This window comes from Mustelus asterias, chromosome 11, assembly GCF_964213995.1.
Source record: "Mustelus asterias chromosome 11, sMusAst1.hap1.1, whole genome shotgun sequence".
Taxonomy (NCBI): domain Eukaryota; kingdom Metazoa; phylum Chordata; class Chondrichthyes; order Carcharhiniformes; family Triakidae; genus Mustelus; species Mustelus asterias.
The window spans coordinates 33,551,900-33,574,779 of NC_135811.1; the positions used below are offsets into that span (position 1 = coordinate 33,551,900).

Here is a 22,880-nt window from a genome sequence, read left to right on the forward strand (position 1 = left end):
GCCCCTCGAGCCTGCCCCGCCATTCAATAAGATCATGGCTGATCTGACGTGGATCAGTACCACTTACCCGCCTGATCCCCATAACCCTTAATTCCCTTACCGATCAGGAATCCATCCATCCGCGCTTTAAACATATTCAGCGAGGTAGCCTCCACCACCTCAGTGGGCAGAGAATTCCAGAGATTCACCACCCTCTGGGAGAAGAAGTTCCTCCTCAACTCTGTCTTAAACCGACCCCCCTTTATTTTGAGGCTGTGTCCTCTAGTTTTAACTTCCTTACTAAGTGGAAAGAATCTCTCCGCCTCCACCCTATCCAGCCCCCGCATTATCTTATAAGTCTCCATAAGATCCCCCCTCATCCTTCTAAACTCCAACGAGTACAAACCCAATCTCCTCAGCCTCTCCTCATAATCCAAACCCCTCATCTCCGGTATCAACCTGGTGAACCTTCTCTGCACTCCCTCCAATGCCAATATATCCTTCCTCATATAAGGGGACCAATACTGCACACAGTATTCCAGCTGCGGCCTCACCAATGCCCTGTACAGGTGCATCAAGACATCCCTGCTTTTATATTCTATCCCCCTCGCAATATAGGCCAACATCCCATTTGCCTTCTTGATCACCTGTTGTACCTGCAGACTGGGCTTTTGCGTCTCATGCACAAGGACCCCCAGGTTCCTTTGCACGGTAGCATGTTTTAATTTGTTTCCATTGAGATAGTAATCCCATTTGTTATTATTTCCTCCAAAGTGTATAACCTCTCTGTAGACTCTTTGGGTGGAATTTTCCAGTCGGGTTCGCCCCAAAGCCGGAAAATCCTGCCCAAGGTCAATGGATCTTTGCATGCTTTTTGTGTTATCCTCACCACTTGCCTTCCCACCTATTTTTGCGTCATCTGCAAACTTGGCAATGGTACATTCCAGTAAATGACAAACTCCAAGATTCACTAGCTTATGTACATTACAAAAATATAAATTTGGAGCGTATTTCTAGTCCATCACACTTTGAATGACGTAAACACACGTCTATATTACACTTCAGAGTACAAAGAAATAAAGGAGCTAGCTTCCAGCAAAAAGCCAAAGATTGAAATAAATGTGAATGCTCTGGGCTAATGATAAACATCTTAAATTCTTCACTGTACTTCAAACCATTTTATCCATTTATTAGCACAATCCATAGAATCCCGACCATGCAGAAGGAGGCCATTCGGCCAATCAAGTCTGCACCGACTCTCCGAATGTACATCTTACCCAGGTCTACCTTCACCCCTGCCCTATCCCCGTAACCCCATGCATTCACCATGGCTAATTCACCTAACCTGCACGTCTTGGGACACTAAGGGACAATTTAGCATGGCCAGTCCATCTAACCTGCACAGCTTTGGACTGTGGGAGGAAACTGGAGCACCCGGAGGAAGTCCACGCAGTCACGGGGAGAACGTGCAAACTCCACACTGACAGTCACCCAAGCCGGGAATCGAAACCGGGTCCCTGGCGCTGTGAGGCAGCGGTGCTAACCACTGTGCCACCATGCCTGCTATTTGCCCAAAGATGCAATCTCGTGCTGGCAATTAATTCCACGGGCACTGCCAACCCTCAGTTACCTCACTCATAGGATCATTCCGAAGTAATGATCCAGAGAATATGACTTCAAATCAAAACATGCAACATTTGAGAATTGAAATCCATTCTTAAAAATCTGGAATGCAACTGCCTGGGAGTGTGGCGGAGGCAGGTTCAACCGAGGCATCGAAGAGGGAATTGGATTGTTATCTGGAAAGGAAGAATGTGCAGGACTAAGGGGAAAAACACTAGGTAAATTGCTCCTACGGAGAATCAGTACAGACGTGACGGGGGCTGAAGGGCCTGCTTCTGTGCTGTAACAATTCTGTGCTTGTGTGAGCAAGGAACACAGAATGCTGGAACCAGCTTCTCAACTGATACCTTTACACGATCACTCAGTGTTCCCTCATCAGTAGCTGGGCTGTGCAGTGTTACAGGGACACAACTACATTTTTCCAGACAATACCTTCCATTTTACAGGATTTGACATTCCTGCCCATAAAATAGGCACTAATTCGACTTACCTTAAGCAGCACCATAGATTTTCTCGTTGGTGGACATATAAAAATATTACGCTGCGTGTACACTTTATCTTTCACATTTCAGGTTTTGTACTTCCTGCGTCAGACCTCAGGCATCACACTTGATATGTGCATCATGTTTTCCACATGACTGGCTCAAATTCCATATTCATAAAATTGCCCTTAAATCACAAGTGATACTGAATTTAGATCAAACACCAGGAAGGTGGGTGGATACCCTTCCAATTAATAACTACTCAGGTCAAACAAAACCTGGAATAATTCACCACAAAAGGAAAAGGACAATGATGCAAATTGCTTCAGTGAGTTACAATTATAATATCTGGATTTGCTGGTTTAAAGTAGGGGCTTTAAAGGCAGAGACCCTTTTTTTTTATTCATTCATGGGACATGGGTGTCGCTGGCTGGCCGGCATTTATTATCCACCCCTAGTTGCCCTTGGAGATGCAGTTGAGAGTCAACCACATTGCTGTGGCTCTGGAGTCACAGGAGTTAAAAGGACGGCAGATTTCCTTCCCTAAAGGACATTAGTTAACCAGATGGGTTTTCCCGACAATCGACAATGGTTTCGTGGTCATCAGTAGATTCTTAATTCCAGATATTGAATTCAAATTCTACCATCTGCTGTGGCGGGGTTCGAACCCGGGTCCCCGGAACATTAGCTGAGTTTCTGGATTAATTGTCTGGCGATAATACCACTAGGCCATTGGCTCCATCCTTCCGAACCAAGGATGTATATAGATCTGTCAGTCCATATTAAATTCACTACATAACGCTGCCTTTCATACCAGCTTCCCGTGAGAATTTCCTGTCACACCTCTATCATGTTACTTCCATCATACCTGTCAATCTAAATTAAAATGTACCTGGCACCTTAGCTTTTGTTACAAAGGGATTGGAAGAGTAAAGAAATCTTACTACAATTATACAGGGCAATTGAGAGGCTACACCTGGATATTGCTTGCACATTTGGTCTCCTTACTTAAAAGAAACATGAACTTGCCATAGAGGGAGCACAATAAAGTTTCGCTACTAGATTGATGCTGGGATGAAAGGATTGTCCTTGAACAAGAGATTGAGTGTACTGGGCAAATACTCCCCGGAGTTTAGAACAATAAAAGGTAATCTAATTAAAACACATAAAATTCTTAAGGGGCTTACCAGGGTAGATTCTGAGAAAATATCTCCTCTTGCTAGGGCATATAGAACAGGGGCTGCAGCCTCAGGATAAGGGTTAACCATTTAGAACCAGGATGCAGAGAAAATTCTTCACTTGAAGGGTTGCGAACCTTTGAAATTCTCTACCTCAGAGGGTAGTGGATGCTCGGTCGTTAAGTAAGCATGCAGAGGGTGGCATGGTGACACAGTGGTTAGCACTGCTGCCTCATGGCACCAGAAACCTGGGTTCGATTCCCGGCTTGAGTCACTGTCTGTGCAGAGTCCGCACAATCTCCCCGTGTCTGCGTGGGTTTCCTCCAGCTGCTCCAGTTTCCTTCCACTGTCCAAAGATATGCAGGTTAGGTGGATTGGCCATGCTAAATTGCCCCTTAGTGTGAGGGGGACCAGCTGGGGTAAATACATGGGGTTATGGTGATGGGGCCTGGGTGGGATTGTGGTCGATGCAGACTTGATGGGCCGAATGGCCCCCTTCTGCACTGCAGGGATTCTATTAAAAAGTTTTGCGTACTAAAGGAATGAAGGGATATGGGGATAGCGTGTGAGCTAGAGCTGGAGTGAGTCAGACATGGTTGTACTGAATGGGAACATAGGCTCTAAGGGCCAAGTGGCCAACTCCAGTTACTATTTCTAAAGTTCTTATACACTGGGACCTCCAGCTTCATCTCCAAGAGCTTCATTCTGAAGATTGTTCACCACAGCTTTTCCCAGCCTCTAGGTTCCGGCTCCCTCACTGACAATACCTTCCTCAGCCTGGTGCAACGCAACGCCTCGTCTCACCTGACTGTATGCGTGGGCAAGCTTTCATTTAAAGTATATCCTCACCAGCATGGGTGACAGATTCTGGAGCTAGGTGCCAGGGAAATTCTTTTCTCAACATCAGGGGAGTGAAATCACCCACTGCCCCCCTCCCCCCAAACACCAACTCTCCGCAGATGTAACTTTTCATCTTCCCTCACCTTATAATGCCTCCCTCCTCCTATACTCAGCCTGTGACACTATAGCTTCCCTCACTTCCTCCTCATCTAAAGTGGACCATAGAATCATGTAGTGCAGAAGACGCCCTTTGACCCATCAAGCCTGCACCAACACGTGAGAAACATCCGACCTCCTACCTAATCCCATTTACCTACACTTGGTCCATACATAGCCTTGAATGTTATGACGTACCAAGTGCTCAACCTGGTACTTTTTAAAGGATGTGAGGCCATCGGCCTCTACCACTACCACCACCACCCCCCCCCACTTTCCAGACCGCCATCACCCACTGGGTAAAAAGGATTTCCCTCACATTCTCATCAAACCTCCTGCCCCTCACCTTGAACCTATGTCCCCTCATGACTGACCCTTCAACTCAGGGGAACAGCTGATCCCTATCTACTCTGTCCATGCTCCTCATAATCTTGTACACCTCGATCAGGTCACCCCTCAGTCTTCTCTGCTCCAACGAAAATAATCCAAGCTTATCCAACCTCTCTTCACCCCCATGTCTTTCTCTCTACGCCCATCTTTCCACCAAAACTCCCATATCTATCTTTGTCTCTCAATTCTTTTTGAAGCAGTCATTATAATCACTCCCATTTGTCTGCCAGCACTATGCCAGTCCTTTCAAATCTAGACAACTTCTGCTGCTCCTCCTCTACCTCCCAAATTCACTTTCCCACTCCCACAGAATGCTTTCCATTCCTCCCAAACACCAGGACCTGCTACCAGTTGTACAACAAATTCCCAACTAGTCCCAGTCTCTAACTGCCCCACAGGTTTCCCACATTCCATTAGACCATAAGAAATGGGAGCAGAATTAGGTCATTCGGCCCATTGAGTCTGCTCCACCATTCAATCATGGCTGATACGATTCTCATCCCCATTCTCTTGCCTTCTCCCATTAACCCTTGATCCCCATATTGATCAAGAACCTGTCTGTCTTACAGACACTCAATGACCTGGCCTCCACAGCCCTTTGTGGCAACGAGTTCCACAGATTCACCACTCCATGGCTGAAGAAATTCCTCTTCATCTCAGTTTTAAAGGAGCGTCCCTTCACTCTGAGGTTGTGCCCTCGAGTTCTAGTCTCTCCCACCAGTGGAAACATCCTCTCCACGTCCACTCTATCTAGGCCTCCCAGTATTCTGCAAGTTTCAATTAGACCCCCCCCATCATCCTTCTAAACTCCATCGAGTATAGACCCAGACTCCCCTCAACCACTCCTCATATGACAAACTCTTCATTCCTGGGAACATTTTTGTGAACCTCCTCTGGATGCAGACTACTACCAAAAACACAACAATTGTCAACAGCACAAAAACGCAGAGGGGGAAACCAGGACATTTTAAAATGCCTGTTAAGTGAATACTGATTCTTTCCCAATGCTTATTAGATTAATCCTCAAATTGTTCAACATTTTGACGGATGCTAGAGATTAAGTGTTTCCAATTCCTGCATCATGGCTTCTGTGCTACAATTTCCTGTTCAAGGAACCCATTATTAACGTACTCTCATACACTACAAACAGTTAGATTGAAGAAATGGTGACCCAATGCATACTGTTTAACTTTCTTTTTTATTGTTAGTGGTCTGTACATTGTTCAGCAACTCAAAATTCAACCTTGGTCAACGAGGTGGAGTTTGAAGAAAGCGCAGCGCTGTTTGTGTGAGACAATGAGGGGAAAAGGAGAAATTCTCCTTCCTCGGGAACAAGACTGGCAGCTCCTCAACAAAGGAAAGCAACAATTTAGGGTGATGACGCCAGTGCAACATCATCTCTTTCAGAATTGCCTATGAACCTTAGCAACGCACCATAGCAACAAAGCATGTTAGACTCCATCGCAGGGGTTCCACTGGGCACCACTTCACTTTGATCGAATCAAGCGCCCGGACAAAAAAGGGGTAACTATAGAACAGGACTTCTGAGAAAGATCAGCATCATCATAATATTGTAGAACTGCTGTTGGATGAATAGGTGTGCTACTTGAGTAATGCCATTATCACACAACTCAAGGAGCAGTAGAAGATTACAGTCACTTGCATGTTTACGTGGCAGCATACCAGCAGCAGGCAATATTCTCGATATCCCATGTGCTGCGAGTCAGCAGAATTGACTAGCAGTATCTGATTTGACAAAGTCACTTTTTTTTTCCGCTGGCAGATGTGGCTCTCTGTTGCTATGCCAGTTCAGACACAGTGGGGGAGTGCTCAGCATGCTGTAAAGGAGCAAGCTCTACCCCAAGTTCAAAATTAAGTGTCAGAATTCGAAGTGAATCATAGCTGTACACGCCGCTGCGACCAACTCATCAGCTCCACTGTCTGTGCTGGACTGTGAAGCTCTTTCAATGTCTGGGAGGGGAATGGTTGCAGATCTTGATACGACACAAAGTGAATCTGGCTCTCACCACATGTACAAACATCAAACAGTGCAAATTATTAGTTTCCAACTGAAAGGGTCACCCACCTCCTTGAAAGACTTAGGGTGGCAGAGTTCAGCAGTCCTGCTAGCGGTCTATCAGAAATGTAGTAATAATTACGCTGGCAAAATTTTCAATCAAAACATCCTTTGAGAATTGAAGGATGAAGAATATACTCATCTCATTATTAAATGAGAAGTCTACCAGATGCAGGAATGCAGTTTCCATAGTCATCCATTGGGGGGCATTTCAATCTAAAATTCATCTCCAGTTCCACTGCATCAACCTCCACAATGACAGCCATCTGAGGTATATCAAGCTGTGCTATGTCAAAAAATGGATCTGCTCTGTGTCAGGGACTAATCTTTTAATTAAGAATACAACGTGAAGTAACAATTATTAATGCATACATACAAAGGAAACAAGTATAACTGGTGAGAAACTACAAGTGATTATGTTTTTCCCAATTAAACCTTCAAACCATCCTGCAGTAGGATGATGTCAGAACATTTTGACATATTAGCATATGCTCTTATGTTCTGCTCCATGAGTCAAACTCCGCTCTGAATACATGACAGCCACTACATTTCCTTCTGTTGTAATGTGCTCTGTGGCCACTTAACGGCTGCTAGCATTGCACTAAACTAACTTGCTTCACGCGGCTCTGGGTACAGGGACAACTTCCAGCAGGGACTGAGACTGAGAAAGTGTCACTTGCGTGTGGCGATGTTCATCACTTCTTAATGAGGGCCCACTGTCATTTAGCATCTATGTCAGCCAACACCTCTTCCCACTTGCCCTTTCCCCTCTGCCCTCTGCATTGCATTCACCCCATGGTTCACATCGTAATGTATTAAGGACCCAATTATTCACCAACAGAACACAAGGAGAGCAAAACCAAGTCCCTTCACCAAAAATGCATACATTAACAAAATTCAGTAAAATGTTTCTTGAAGAGTCCCACTGAAGTGTTTTGCAAACAGTATCAGCAGAATCCAAAAATTGTTTAAAGTTTATTTATTAGTGTCACAAGTAGGCTTACATTAACACTGCAATGAAGTTACTGTGAAAATCCCCTAGTCACCACACTCCGGCGCCTGTTCAGGTACACTGACGGAGAATTTAGCATGGCCAGTGCACCCTAACCAGCACGTCTTTCGGACGGGGAGGAAACCGAAGCACCCGGAGGAAACCCACGCAGACACGGGGAGAACTCCACACAGACAGTGACCCAAGCCGGGATTCGAACACAGGTCCCTGGCACTATGAGGACGCAGTGCTAACCACTGTGCCACCTGCATACAGATACAAAATGAGATTGAAGGAATTTGGAATGAACCAAGGTTAGAAAAAATTACAAAATCTTAAGTCTATTCCAAAAATACTTCACCCTGCATACCTTTCTCCAGTGTCACTTTGCAACATGGTGCACTTTGAATTTACAGAAATTGAACAAATGAACTAACAGTCTACAAAAAAAGTTTCTGTGTTTTAAAAACTTGATAACTCCACCAGCCTATGGAATCCAAAACAGTTCCTCATTTGGTCTTATCATGTGTAAAAGTAGATTATAGATTTAGAAACTTGGCTGGGAAATTGGATATTAGTTTTTTTTATAAAGTTGAATAGTTATGATTAATTATCCAAAGGTATTATACAACATGGGGCAAAGACAGGTACACGGAGTTAGATCATTGATCCATTTTAATATCATTTGAGGAACAGGCTCAAGGGGCTAGATGCCCTGCTCCCGTTCCTAATGCTTGTGCCCCAATGTGGTAACTGAAACAATCCCTTATTCCATTTAATCCCATTAACTCCCTCAGCTAATTGTTCCATGAACAGTATGTTTCCATAATTTGTCTGAATGTCAGCCTATACTATAATTTCTGTGACATACTGGGCTGGATTTTCGAACAGGCCAGAGGTGAGAAGGCATGCAATCTTGCTCCTCTGGCCTCCATGCCAGTTTCCTGCCATGATCTTGACCCCGAGGCGTTTTCAATGAGGTGGTCTCTGGGTCAGATCAGCTGCCCACCCATCCCTGGCAGACAGCCAATTCAGGCCAAGTAATGTAAATCACCGGGCTTTCCAAGGCCCCGTAACTCAGCCAATGGTGACATCCAATCAACAATGTGGGTGGCTCACGTCAGCCTGGGTCATATATGTCCAGGCCAACGGGGTGGGCAAGTGAATGGATCACTCCGGAACCCCTTTTTTTGACCTATATTGGCTGCTGGCCATCGCATGGACAGGTTATCCATCTATCATCATGGCCAGGCGGCTGTGGCCTTTTTAAATTAGAAATAATCTTCAGGAGGTGCCTCCATTTTGAGGTGCTCTCTCTCCATTACAAATCTACAGTTTCTACCTTGGCTGATGGGGCTGCTGCCATGACAGTGCCAGAGGGCCCTTCAGTGACCCATCACCCCGAACTGGACAACAAGCCCACTCCCCGCTGTTTATTGGTCTAGATCTTTGGAAATCTCAGTGGGCCTGTCTGGAACATGCCAAGCAGGGCTGGGTTCCCCACCCAGAATGATAAATCCCGACCATCGTTACTGTACATAGTAACATAATTGGTAACAGTCAGTGTGAGAAGGAGTTGAAGCACAGAGTGTTTCTGTGTTATCAACCGACACAGGTACCCGATTACTTTTCCAGCCAAATGTATCATAGAAGAATCATAGAATCATAAAATCCCTAAAGTGCAGAAGGAGGCCATTCAGCCCATCAAGCCTGCACCGACAACAATCCCACCCTGGCCTCCGTAACCCCATGTATTTTTACTCTAGCTAGTCCCCCTGACACTAAGGGGCAATTTAGCATAGTCAATCAACCTCACCCTCACATCTTTGGAATGTGTGAGGAAACCCAGGGGGAGACCGTGCAAACTCCACACAGACAGTGACCCAAGCTGGGAATCGAACCGGCGTCCCTGACGCGATGAGGCAGCAGCGCTAACCACAGTGCCACCGTGCTGCTCCAAAAATGAAAGCAAGTACTAAATTAAATTTATGAACAAGACAGCATGCTCCCTTAATTGCCGACTTCAGGCCTCCCGAGCAGGAGTTGACAGCAAATGTCCAGCGAACATTGATACTCTCAAACTCAGTCAGGTCCAGTTACCCCTACATCGTGTTATACCTTGCCAATGGCTGCCCCTAACCAATGATGGAAGGCGATAACTGCAGCCTACGCGGCACTGCTCACTTGTATTGTGCGCTGAGTGAGACGAGCTTTTCCAAGTAGTTTTCTATGTACAGCTGCAGGGCCAGACTGACAGTTGTGGAGCAGGTGCTCCACAGATCAGGCTGCTGCTACACAAGAGCTGCAATATAAGCAGACCATTACGCATGTGGGAGTGTGTCCCATTGTTGCAAAATATCAGTTAAACTATCGCTGGGGTGTTAATTACATGAACTAAAGGCTGTAAAAGCTTCCGCAAACCAGTCCCTAACATTCTTTTTTAAATAATAGATCAGCATCTGGATTGGCAGCGTCATATGATGTCAAACCTTACTCCAGCATTCAGTGAAAACTAAACAGAAATCCTAATTTTAAACTTGAGCCATGAATCAGGCAGGAGGCTCCCCAGGGCACAGCCAGCGTGATGCCCAGTCTTATTTTTTTTTTATCCCCGACCCTCATTTCAATATGACTAATGAGCTGACCATCGTGTGGGGAATCAGGTACCCGGGCACGCTTTAAGTAAGCAGTTTCCAACAGGCCTTCTGAGGCCTATTTAAAGCAGGAATGCAACTCTTAAATTGCCTGAAGACAGATATTGTTCAGATATTGCTGCACAGAGGGGAATCTGAGAAATGTGGGAATCCTGCCTCCTGGTTTTCGGATGACTCCTTGGAGGTCCTCTGGAAAAGGTCAGAGCATGGTACCCAGGGGGAAAATAAACAGGGAAATAAGAATACTGGTCTGAATTGGTCTTTTTTACTTTCAAATGGAATGCCAGTAAACCGGAGGAATAAGAATATTGGTCCAAACTGTTTGTCTTTCCTTCTGGGAGGTGTAGAAACATTTTCTACGGTCAACATCCAGCAGGGTTAGACAGAACCAGCTGACAGAATTAGTACAGCAACATCACCCCCAGGCCTGGCTTTAGTGTAGGAAGAGATTCCATAACCTCAATAATTAAAATTTTAAATACCACCCACAAACGTACTTGTTCAACAATTTCCTTCAATAGCATCTTCCAAACCGTGACGGGCGGCACGGTGGCACAGTGGTTAGCACTGCTGCCTCGCAGTGCCAGGGATCCGGGTTCAATTCCCAGCTTGGGTCACTGTCTGTATGGAGTTTGCACGTTCTCCCCGTGTCTGCGTGGGTTTCCTCCGGGTGCTCCAGTTTCCTCCCACACTGCAAAGATGTGCGAGGTAGGTTGATTGGCTGTGCTAAATTGCCCTTTAGTGTCAGGGGGTTAGTAGGGTAAATAAGTAGGCTTATAGGTGTAGGGCCTTGGGTGGGATTGTTGTCGGTGCAGACTCGCTGGGCCGAATGGCCTCTTTCTGCACTGTAAGGATTCTATGGGTGACCGCTACCACCTGGAAGGACAGGGGCAGCACACACAAGGGGGCCACTGGGTCGAAATCTTGGTCCTCCCTCCTAGCAGCACTAACAGTGGACCTACATCAAGGGGACTGCAGCAGTTAAAGAAGCTGGCTCACCACCACCTTCCCAAGGGCAATTAGGGATGGGCAATAAATGCTGGGATTTTGCTACATCTCACCATCTCGGTAGCTCTCTCAACACTCAGAACATTCCCAACACCTCCTCCCAGCCTCTGTCATATTCTTCCAAACACAATCAGGAGGAGTCCAAAGGTGAGTAGGTTAGGTGGATTAGCCATGGTTTAAAAAAATGCCTCTTAGTGTCCCAATGTGCAGGTTAGATGGATTAGCCATGGGAAATGTGTGAGGTCATGGGGATAGGGGCTGGATAAGATAGTCTGTCAAAGAGAGTCAGTGCAGACTCGATGGGCTGAATGGCCTCCTTCTGCACTGTAGGGATTCCATGATTCTGTGATGTCCTGCAACCTGTTTTTCACTTCCCAAATACACTCAGCTCATCCTTCCCCTCTTCAGACCTCATATTAATAGCATTCACTTCTCACACCCTAGCATTTGCAGAACTAGCAGCTCGTCCCAAGACTCCTTCCTTACTTGACATTCCACACGCTTGGTTTGCATTCATCACCTCCCGATTTTCATCAGCCTTGCTTGTTCTTCAGCAAATTGTTAATACTTTCACATTTTCGGCAACAGAGAAAAAAAGAATGCCACACATTCGTCAGCTCCCAACACTTCCCCGGAGCGGAGAAGCTACGACATCTTCTCCGGAGCCTTCAACATGTCATCGATGAAGACGAACATCTCGCCAAGGCCATCCCCACACCCCCACTTCTTGCCTTCAAACAACCGCACAACCTCAAACAGACCATTGCCCGCAGCAAACTACCCAGCCTTCAGGAGAACAGTGACCACGACACCACACAACCCTGCCACAGCAACCGCTGCAAGACGTGCCGGATCATCGACACGGATGCCATCATCTCACGTGAGAACACCATCCACCAGGTACACGGTACATACTCTTGCGACTCGGCCAACGTTGTCCACCTGATACGCTGCAGGAAAGGATGTCCCGAGGCATGGTACATTGGGGAAACCATGCAGACGCTACGACAACGGATGAATGAACACCGCTCGACAATCACCAGGCAGGAGCGTTCTCTTCCTGTTGGAGAACACTTCAGCGGTAACGGGCATTCAGCTTCTGATCTTCGGGTAAGCGTTCTCCAAGGCGGCCTTCACGACACACGACAACACAGAATCGCTGAGCAGACACTGATAGCCAGGTTCTGCACACATGAGGACGGCCTCAACCGGGATCTTGGATTCATGTCACACTATCTGTAACCCCCACGACTTGCCTGGGCTTGCAAAATCTCACTAACTGTCCTGGCTGGAGACAATACACATCTCTTTAACCTGTGCTTAACCCTCTCTCCACTCACATTGTCTGTACCTGTAAAGACTTGATTACCTGTTAAGACTCACATTCCAACCACTATCTTGTAAATGAGTTTGTGTCTATATATGCCCTGTTTGTGGAACAAATCCTGTATTCACCTGATGAAGGAGAAGCACTCCTAACGTTCGTGCTACCAAATAAACCTGTTGGACTTTAACCTGGTGTTGTGAGACTTCTTACTGTGCTTATCTCTTAGCAGTAGCCAAGGCCTCATGAGGAAGACAGCTTGGAGGGGGTTTGCACAAACGTACATGATCCTAGTTGTCACTGAACACTGGAATGCACTGCCTGAGAGTGTGGAGGAGGCAGATGTTATCATGGCTTTCAAAAAGGAATTGGATAATTATCTTAACAGAAATAATTTGCAGAGCTATGAGTAAAAGGTGGGGGGAGGGCGGTGGGACTAGCCCATTGTTCTTGTGGAGAACCAGCACAGATGCAATGGGCCAAGTGGCCTCCTCCTCGGAGCTCTTAGTGGCCAAAATGGCAATCCTGGAGACCTGTATGAAGATTTCTGACTGCTACTTGAACAGGATAATGGTGCATGCTGAAGCCCCACTCCAGAACTTGGTGGTCAAGGAAGGTGCGTTCATAATGCAGCCAAACGGGTTGAGTATCAACTTGTAAATTCTTCCAACACATGCCAACAGCAGGAGGTAATTGTGGGAGATATTTCTGGTCAGTCAGGTCATGAAAAGAAATTGGAGCCTCCTCCATCATGAACCATAGCTCCAGGCTACAAAATGCATGTAAAAGTGTATGTTGCTACAGCAACCTGGGTTCCTTGGGGGTGGGTGCGGGAGTGGCCCAGTTGGCTGGATGGTCGGTGTGAAGGGGGCTGGTGCCAACAACAAGGAGTTTGATCCCGAGCCTGGATGGGGTGGATTCAGGACCTGCCTCTTTGCCCTACCCACGGTGGAGGTCGTGGTCCTCTGGATCAGACTTGGCTTCAGGCAGAGAACTTAAGATGAAGATTGATGGCGGGGGGCGGGGAGAGAAAGGAACATAAAAAGGAGAATTCCTTTATATAATAAAAAAAGAACAGGCAATAGGAGGGCACAGAAATAATTTAACGACCCAGAAATCAACCTAAATTATTCCAGTCAATAACTTACCTAAAACTGTTCCCCAACCCCACAGCAAGTATCTCAGGAACTTTACTCCATTTAACATCATTATTGTCACCAACAGAAGTCCTCCAAACTTCAACTGTCTGCAGGAGCAAAATCTTACTAATTGCCGAACACACCACCTGTGTTCAGTTGCTATGGCATTAGGAAAATATTTGCCTGTGCAAATCTTCACATTCAGCACTTTCATCGTTTTTGGCAGACACCAGTAAAAGGAAACAATAATTATTAAAGTAATTAAAATTAATAATGTGCAGCATGCCATTTTAAAATGCCCAGCAAGGGGTAGCAACACAAATAGAGACAAAAATAGTTAGCATCTGAAGATACAAACACAGAGTTTGCACAAGTAACAAGATCCAAATAGGTTACATTTACGTATTTAATAAATCCTTCCCTTCATATAATCCCTCCCAAACTGCTCCAGTTTGTGGATAAAGATCAGCTTAGAAAAAGGCAAAGATCAGCTTTCTATATGAAAAAAATATAAAGTATTTAAATATAAGGAACCTCAAATCAAAGATAACAGGGAGGTCAAGATCTGACGCAAATTGTCAATTACTTTCACATTCTCAGCAGCAGAGAAAAAAAAAACTAGAATGCCACACATTTGAGACAAATGTTTTTGGATGGTACAAGACTACAGTTCCTGTTTTACAAGTACTGCCAAGCACTCGTCGACCCCTGAGATTTGAACCCGACTGACCTCCGAGGTCTCTTCAACTGGTGTACAAACCGGCTGGAGGAAAAAGATGTCAGGCCCCTCTTGTGTGTCCACGTTCCTGGTCACACACAAATAGCAGCCACAGCAACACAAGGTATAAATCCACAGCCCGACTTTCATTTCCTGTTAACAGTGCTGGGACTTTCACAGGAAACCATAATATAAAACAAGCAAATGTACGAATCAGTATTTCCTTGTTGGAAAAACAAGATGGTGACGGTGCTAATCAAACAAAAAAAAAAGTGCAATTAAGACGGCAGCTGTATTTGCAACTGAACGAAAAAAAAAACTTCTTCTGAAAAGAAAAACCAACCCAAACTCCTGAAGGGGTTAAAAGAGGGAGCAGGGGCCACTACACATGTTTTTAAAGAGGTTTGTGTGTCCTGAGCATCACGCTCCTGCCTGGAGATTGCTTCTACATATCAGACACAACAGATGGATTAAGTAGCAAATGATTAAGGAGATGTGTAGCCCGTGAGGGTTTTACCCAGAGTGGGCGAGCACTGTTCTGGCTTTGTTAAAATGAAACCTCAAAATGCTGAAACCATACCGTGACTGCTTGATTTTAAGTCTGTTTTTAGCACACTGCAGAACAGAGTGACATTAACATTTCCCAAATCCCTGGGAACATAATTACACGGATTGGCACTGCTCACCTCAAAACGTTACAAACCACCAACAACTTGGAACAAAGAGAAAATTAATTTGCAGCTTTTAAAAGGAAAACGTTTGAAATTCAGGAACGCCAGTTAAACAGGTAGCCTTGAAAAAAAAATGGAATGAAGCATGAATCGGCCAGGCTATTATACTTAAAAATTCCCTAGTGCTGCAATTTATTCAGACTTTTAAGTTAATTCTGGATTAAGGGACTGGTATGGGCACAATTGTGGGCAGTTTTATCTTACTGATAAACAGCTTTCAGGGTAGCCCTAAGACATTAGGCAGAGGGGCTGTGAAACAGAGCATGCGTAATCAATTCCACTGGGGTATATGATTAATCCTGCAATAGTCACACCTAATAGCCCAAGAGCTACTGTCTTACCCACAGCATGGCCAAACTGGGTTCAATTTTACTAACTGTTTGATCACCAGCTCTGTGGCAACACTGACCAGAGCGCTATGCACTGAACAATGTACATAACTCAATCGATTTACAAACGATTCTGCAACATCAGAACACTCATTTTTCACATCTCAAATTTGACATTAATTATTGTGCAAATGCACATTTCATTATGCCATGTTACAGTGGGTAAATAAATCCCTTCCGAAGTTGATCAAAATCTTCCGGGATATTTTTTTTGTTGCAATCTAAGTCTAACAATAGGATTTAAACAGGAAGACATTCAGGTTTTAACCTTGGGGTCATTTGAGCCATGAAATTCAATAATCCCATCTGGTGGGTCAGGATTCAGTGCATGAGAACCTCCCACAATGAAGGAGATTCTATGACGCAAGATTCAGCTGCCTTGGTCATACGAACATACAAATTAGAAATAGGTCTAGGCCACTCAGCCCCTCAAGCCTGCTCTGCCATTCAATAAGAAGTCTCACAACACCAGGTTAAAGTCCAACAGGTACCTGTTGGACTTTAACCTGGTGTTGTGAGACTTCTTACTGTGTTTACCCCAGTCCAACGCCGGCATCTCCACATCATGACTGCCATTCAATATCATGGCTGTTCTGATTGTCACATCAACCCCACATTACTGCCTATCCCTAATAACCTTTCACACCCCTTGCTTGTTAATAACCTATCTCCACCTTTAAAATATTCAAAGACACTGCTTCCACTGCCTTTTCAGGAAGAGAGTCCCCGGGACTCTCTGTCTTAACTTTATTTTTAAAGCAAGACCCTTCGTTCTAGATTTTCCGAAAAGAGGAAACATCCTCTCCGCATCGATCTTGTCAATACCCCTCAGGCTCAAAGATTTCAATTAAGTCGCCTCTTAATCTTCTAAACTCTAATGGATACAAACCTAACCTCTCCAACCTTTCCTTATAAGACAACCCTCCATTCCTGATATCAGTCGACTAAACCTTCTCTGAACTTCTTCTAATGCATTTACATCTCTCCTCAAATAAGGAGACCAATGCTGTACACGGTATTCCAGATGTGGTCTCACCAATGTCCTGTACAACTGAAGCATAACATCCCTACTTTTGTATTCAATTCCCCTCACAATAAACAACAACATTCTATTAGCTTTCCTCATTACTTGCTGTACCTGTATACTAGTCTTTTGTGATTCATACATCAGAACACCCAGATCTCACGGAATCTCAGAGCTCTGCAATCTCTCACCTTGTAGATAATAAACTTTTTTATTCTTCACGCCAAAATGGAGGATTTCACATTTGCCCACATTACATTCCATTTGCCAGACTTTTACACACAAATATAACCTATGTCCCTTTGTGACTTCTTTGTGTCCTCTTCATTATTTACTTCCCTACCTATCTTTGCGTCATCAGCAAATTTAGCAACATTATCTTCAGTCCTTTTATCCAAGTAATTGATATAAATTGTAAAAAGTTGGGGCGTCAGCACTAATCCCTGTGGCACACTACTCATTGCATCTTGTCAACCAAAAAAAGACCCACTTATGCCGACTCTCTGCTTCCTGTTAGTGAGCCAATCTTCTATCCTTGCCAATATGATATCCCATGCACCATGAGCTTCTATTTGCCACAATAACCTTTGATGTGGCACCTTATTAAATGCCTTCTGCAAATCTAAGTACAGTACATCCACTAGTTCCCCATTATCCACAGCACGTGACTCCTACATGATCTTAGCATACAATAAGTGAGCTGCTTATAGAATTGGTAAAAATTGCTCATCTTTATGAATGGGTGGGGACAATCTAGAATACCACCAAAAATAGTGTGGTTTTTTTGAACATTTCTTGTACACATAGAAATGTGTACAAGATTAATACGCACGAGGATGGAGATGGTGAGGTAGAGCAGGATTTTTCAAATGGCTGTGTTTACCACCTTGCCACCCCCCCCCCCCCCCACCCCGTAGAGTCAGCAGGGAATGCATATCCCCACCCACAGAGTATTAATTGGCTAGAGATGGGATTTCGACCCCTTACTGAGGCAGAAGTGCTGCCTCAGAGAGTTGCCATCTAATCTAACAGAAAGGAAGGCCCAGGTTGGAGTTTGCACATTCTCCCTGTTTCTGCGTGGGTTTCCTCCGGGTGCTCCGGTTTCCTCCCACAGTCCAAAGATGTGTGGGCTAGGTTGATTGGCCATTCTAAATTGCCCCTTAGTGTCCCGGGATGCATAGGTTAGAGGGGTTAGTGGGTGAAATATGTAGGGATATGGGGATAGGGCCTGGGTGGGATTGTGGTCGGTGCAGCCTCGATGAGCCGAATGGCCTCCTTCTGCACTGTATGATTCTATTCTTCTTCTAGGTGGTGGGAGGGACACAATGGGGGGATGGGTGGGGATGGGGGGGTTGGTGATGGAGAGACCAGGAAGGGAAGATGGGGGAGGCAGTACCGGTAGAGGGCATACGGTGGAGGGGGGTGGGATCTGATGTGAAGATGTTATGCCCCCCCTCCCACCACCACTGCCCCGCCCAATCTAAACCCATGTGGGGTGATCTGCCATGATTCTTCTCCACCCCAAACTACTCCCACTGGCCTCAAAGGAGATACGGCTGGGGCAGGCAGGTGAGCTTGGAACTCACCAGCGCATCATCAAATTGAGGACAAGTGCAGGGGAGCGGGGTAGCAGTGGGAAGACCACTGTGGATTTCATGTGCCCCCCCACCCCACCCCCCACCCGCCTGGAAGCCTGCCAGTGGAGGACCTTAAAATTAAAGCAGCGCTTCACATGCACCTCCTTCAATCTTGACCATTGCATTCACTGCTCCCAATGAGGTCTACACTACATCGGAGAGACCAAACGCAGGCTGGGTGACCGCTTTGCTGAACACCTTCGGTCCGTCCGTAAGCAGGACCCAGACCTTCCTGCCGCTTGCCACTTCAACACACCACCCTGCTCCCCTGTCCAAAAGTCCGCGTTTGGCCTTTTGCAATGTTCTAGTGAACCCCATGCACACTGGAGGAACAGCATTTCATCTTCCGATTGGGCACTTTACAGCCTTCCGGACTGAACATTGAGTTCAATCACTTCAGAGCATGAACTCCCTCCCTCCACCTTCACCCCATTTCCATTTATTTTATTCCATTTCATTTCATCTTATTCTCCATTTTATCATCCTTCTTTTTCACTTATTTTTCCACTTCTCCATTTCAGCTCTTCTTTCCTCACCCCCCCATGCACCCCCTCCCCCCCCTTTCATTCCTCGAGCATTCCTTTGACAATCTGCACCTCTGTTCTGCCATTCTCGCATTCTGATCATTTAATGGACACTCTTAGCACCTTCTCAGCCTCCTGTATCCTCATTTACATTCCCTTTGTCCTATTCTACACCACCTCCCACCCCAATAGTATAAACCTCTGCTGATTCTCTTTGCTCTTCGCTCTGACGAAGGGTCGTCTAAACGTTGGCTCTATTCTCTCTCCACACGTGCTGTCAGTCCTGCTGAGATTTTCCAGCATTTTCTGCTTTTGTTTCAGATTCCAGCATCCGCAGTATTTTGCTTTTATCTTTTTGCTTTGACCTTAAAATTCCGCCTGTAACCACGCAGGTAAGTAGTTCCAGAACGTACTGCATGTTCTACCACCATCAAGTTTCCCCACCTTTACGCAAGCCTCCTTATCACAACGCAATAACAAAGTGCGCAACAACTAAAAGGAAGCAACGATCAGAAGAGGTGGCCACGTTACAGAGGTCAGCTCATACCGTGCAAGTAAAAAAATGTTCACAAAAAAAAGTGAGAATGAGGGAGGCAGGAACACAAACCATGTCCCCTTCAGCTACAAAAGAAACTGTCAACAGCTCCTTTCGAGAAGAGTCCAAGGATGTGCGGATTAGGTGGATTGGCCAGGCTAAATTGTCTGTGTGTCAGGGGGACTAACAAGGGTAAATGCATGGGGTTATGGGGATAGGGCCTGGGTGGGATTGTGGTCAGTGCAGACTCGATGGGCCGAATGACCTCCTTCTGCACTGTAGGATTCTATGATCGAAGAGTTTGCTGGCTTGGCCTCATCCTGAGCAAACAAGGTTACTTTTTTTTTAAAAAGGAGCCTGTTCCGATTAATACAGAGAGAGGGACTCTTGCCAAAAAGACAATATCTGACAATTCTTTCAGCCAGTCTGTGTACTTAGTAACACACAGTGGCTCATCGCCAGCTGTGTGAAAGTGTGTGGAGAGCCACTAAGAGTCTCATAAACAGGAATCACACATTTATTGCCGGCTTCACTATCCAGGTCCACGTCTCGGGGTATCCCCGGATAATGAAGGGTTTTTACTCGGCAGTTCAAGAAAGGTGGAAAGCAAGTCAAAGACCTTTTCCCACCAGATGGTGGCCCCCGCCCCTCTGTCCTGCGGAGTCTGACGGCTATAAATGACGCCACCCTTCGGAAACAGATGTCACGTTACACACTGCTGCACTGAGCCGCGCAATAAGACTGGATTTCAGGGAGGCTCGAGGTTTATTCCCGACTACCTCGTTCAGGCTGCAGGGCTTCCCCCGCTGACAAGCCACTCGGCTGTCGAGAGTTAAGTCAGCCTGTCAGCCCTTCACGAGCAAGAGCCGAAGCAATCTCCGGCAGAAGAAAACCACAGTGTCCCCTTCAAGATATTAATACAGGATCAGCTCACTGTGCTTGCCAAAGAACTGCAGACATGTGACTACAAGACCAACAGTAAGCAGCTTGTTTATCTGACTTCCAGCCAGAAGTACTCTCAAACTATAAATAGGCTGGATCAACCTCAGCGCTCAGAGTTTAACTGAACTGAAAAGGTAATAAAGCCTAAAATGATCGATCGAAGACGCCTTCGCAAATATAACCACCTAACTTCTTAAAAGCACATTCACACTCGAAAGGCAAACTTCCATTACTCGTAAGAATCTGACTAAAAGTCCCAGCGTGCGTTCCTTTCCCAATATCCTGAAGGACATTTCGGATCTGGATAAAATCACAAAACCACTCCTGTAGGACTTAGGCAGTGCGCGTGGCCGGGATTGTCTGGTCCAGAATACAATGGACATTTGACTGGTCTGTCAAATTTTCCATCCTATCCGCGATGATTCCCTGGCTGGGTAGCACCGGAAAATCCTGGTGTCCGTGTGCGTGTCTGTGTGCGTGTCTGCATTGTGCACTAGGTAGGTATACACAATATCTCGTGAACCTCAATAGCTGCGAACAGAAACATTCTTAAACTTTTCACAACCAGTTGGGGTAACGTTCATAGAATCTCTACAGTGCAGAAGGAGGCCGTTCGGCCCCTTGAGCCTGCACCGACAACAATCCCACCCAGGCCCCACCCCCACAACCCCACACATTTACCCTGCTAAGCCCCCCGATACTAAGGGGCAATCTTATTTAGCAAGGACAATCAACCGAACCCGTAAATCTTTGGAGTGTGGGAGGAAACTGGAGCACCCGTAGGAAACCCACGCAGACACGGGGAGAACGTGCAAACTCCACACAGGCAGTGATCAAGCCGGGAATCAAGCCGGGTCCCTGGCGCTGTGGGGCAGTAGTGCTAACCACTGTGCCATGATACCACTCTGAGCCAAACACAGCTTCAATATTCAAATAAGGCATCCCTGTATGCACTGCAATGCACCCTTTGTTGTCCATGTCACAGAAATAACTTACAGAATCACAGAATTGTTACAGCACAGAAGGAGGCCATTTGGCCCATTATGCGGTTGGCCTATTATGTCTGCACCAGCTCTCTGAGTGAGCAATTCACTTAGTGTCATTCTCCCTCTGCGCTGGTTGGAGTCATACCTCACACAAAGGAAGATGATTGTGGTGGTTGGAGATTAATCATCTCAGTTCCAAGACTCCTGGAGTTGCTCAGGGGAGTGTCCTCGGCCCAACTACCTTCAGCCAACTACTTTCATTAATGACCTCCCTTCCATCATAAGGTCAGAAGTGGGGATGTTTGCTGCTGCTTGCACAATGTTCAGTACCATTCGCAACACCCAAGATGCTAAAGTAGTCCATGCCCAAATGCAGGCCTGGACAATATCCAGGCTTGGGCTGAGAAGTAACAAGTAATATTCACGTCACACAAGTGCCAGGCAATGACTAACTGCAACAAGAGAGAATCTAACCATCGCCCTTTGACATTTAATGGCATTACTGTTGCTGAATTCCCCACTGTCAACGTTGTGGCGATTATTGTTGACCAGAAACAGAACTGGACTAGCCATATAAATAGAGTGGTTGTAGGAGCAGGTCAAAGGCTAGGAATCCTATGGCGAGTAACTTACCTTCTGTCACCCAAAGACTGTCAACCATCTACAAAGCACAAGTCAAGAGTGTAATGGAATATTCTCCCTTGGCCTCGATCAGTGCAGCTCCAACAACACGCAAGACGTTTGACACCATTCAGGACAAAGCAGCCCGCTTGAATGGCAATCATCACAAACACTCACTCCTTCCACCACCGACGCACAGTGGCAGCAGTGTGCACCATCTACAAGATGGTGCACACAAGAGGGGCGGCACGGTAGCACAGTGGTTAGCACTGCTGCTTCACAGCTCCAGGGTCCCTGGTTCGGTTCCCGGCTCGGGTCACTGTCTGTGTGGAGTTTGCACATTCTCCTCGTGTCTGCGTGGGTTTCCTCCGGGTGCTCCGGTTTCCTCCCACAGTCCAAAGATGTGCGGGTTAGGTTGATTGGCCAGGTTAAAAATTGCCCCTTAGAGTCCTGAGATGCGTAGGTTAGAGGGATTAGTGGGTAAATATGTGGGGGTAGGGCCTGGGTGGGATTGTGGTCGGTGCAGACTCGATGGGCCGAATGGCCTCCTTCTGCACTGTAGGGTTTCTATGATTTCTAAGATGCACTGCAGAAATTTACCAAAGTTCCTTAGACAGTATCTTCCAAATCCACTACCATTACCATCAGAAGGAAAAGGGTAGCACACACATGAGAACACTACCACCTGGAGGTTCCCCTCCAAACCACTCACCACCCTGACTTTGAAATATATTGCCGTTCCTTCACTGTCACTGGGTCAAAATCCTGGAACTCCCTCCCTAACAACACTGTGAGGGTACTTACACCACGTGGACTGCAGTGGTTCAAGAAGGCAGCTCACCACCATCTTCTCAAGGACAATTAGGAATAGGCAATAAATGCTGGGCTAGCCAGTGACACTCACATCCCATGAATGAATAAAATAAAACTGT

General features: G+C 46.1%; 1 protein-coding gene across 4 annotated transcripts in view; it reads right to left on the bottom strand.

Moving 5' to 3' along the window:
- The window catches only part of LOC144500462 (C-terminal-binding protein 2), a 330,141-nt gene that overhangs the window by 219,281 nt on the left and 87,980 nt on the right, over positions 1 to 22,880 (bottom strand). The window contains exon 1 of one of the 4 annotated variants that reach the window (XM_078223415.1): positions 21,473 to 21,491. The exons of the other annotated variants lie outside the window; for them this stretch is intronic. The gene's annotated coding sequence lies outside the window, so the exon portion shown is untranslated. Of the gene's footprint in view, positions 1 to 21,472; positions 21,492 to 22,880 lie in introns of those variants that run through there. 4 annotated transcript variants of the gene reach the window in all.